The following is a 1,002-nucleotide window of genomic DNA, read 5'->3' on the forward strand; positions in this document are numbered from 1 at the left end:
GCATCTGTAGAAAGAGAATCAGAGAAAACCTTTTTGAGAACTCTTTTTTTTACCTTATCCAGGTACAGCCAAACCTGCAGAATTTCTCCAGCAGTTTCTCTTTCTGTCTCGGACTGTCAGCATCCGCAGTCTTTTCCGTTAGAAATTCAATCAATTCAGAAACCCCTCTGTGCTTCCTCAGTGGAGAAGATTTCCGTTCGAGAAACATTTTCCAGATACCATTAAAAACGCGCAGCAAAGAAAGCGGTAGGAGCGAGAACAATAAGCACTCCGTCTGTGGGTAGTCTCGAACCACCAACCTTTCGGTTAACAGCCGAACGCGCTGACCAATTGCGCCACAGAGACAGACCCGGACACAGCATGCACAGTCTCTTTGAGAAAGTTGCTATTCAATTCATAATTCAACCTGACCCGCCCAGAATTACCATTGTCTTCTGTCAGTTTTACTTTTCTATAATAAAGCCTTGGACATTCATTGTGGAGACATGGGGTCAGTCTGATCCCACCATCTGCAGGCACATCCATGTCACGAGGAACTAGCCCTTTTACACCAGGGACATCGCCCTCCGAGCCTTTCAGTGCTTTGCCTCTTCCCGTATTTTCTCATTGGTCCCGTGCCGAGAAGAGGTTTGAATTCCTGATGTGCAGGGAATTCTTTCAATGTCTCAGATCAGTTCATGTCCCGAGAATATCAGAGTCAATCTCCCGGCCTCTTAAACAAGGGGACGGTGTCTGGACTGTCTCTGCTCAGTCGGACAGTTCATCCTTCATTCTCCTCTAATTCCACTTCCCAAAGAGTTTCTAAAAAATCACAAAGCTGGAGACTGAGATTTCTGTTTTACTTCCTGAACATTTTTCCACCTGCCAACCGACAATATTTTGCCAAAACCTCTTCCCGATTGTACATTGAACATATTCAAGGCTAAGTTAATCTGAGTTTTGAACGATAAAGATGTGGATGGTTATGAGGGGAGGTAAGAAAATGGTTTTAAGACCAGTACA

At 44.6% G+C, this 1,002-nt stretch overlaps 1 non-coding gene across 1 annotated transcript; it reads right to left on the bottom strand.

The window, feature by feature from the left end:
• Window positions 1-271: 271 nt before the first annotated feature.
• On the bottom strand, window positions 272-345 carry trnan-guu. Its single transcript has one exon. It is a non-coding gene; the product is annotated as a tRNA-Asn (tRNA).
• Window positions 346-1,002: the final 657 nt, after the last annotated feature.

This window comes from Chiloscyllium plagiosum, unplaced genomic scaffold (assembly GCF_004010195.1).
Source record: "Chiloscyllium plagiosum isolate BGI_BamShark_2017 unplaced genomic scaffold, ASM401019v2 scaf_51137, whole genome shotgun sequence".
Classification (NCBI taxonomy): domain Eukaryota; kingdom Metazoa; phylum Chordata; class Chondrichthyes; order Orectolobiformes; family Hemiscylliidae; genus Chiloscyllium; species Chiloscyllium plagiosum.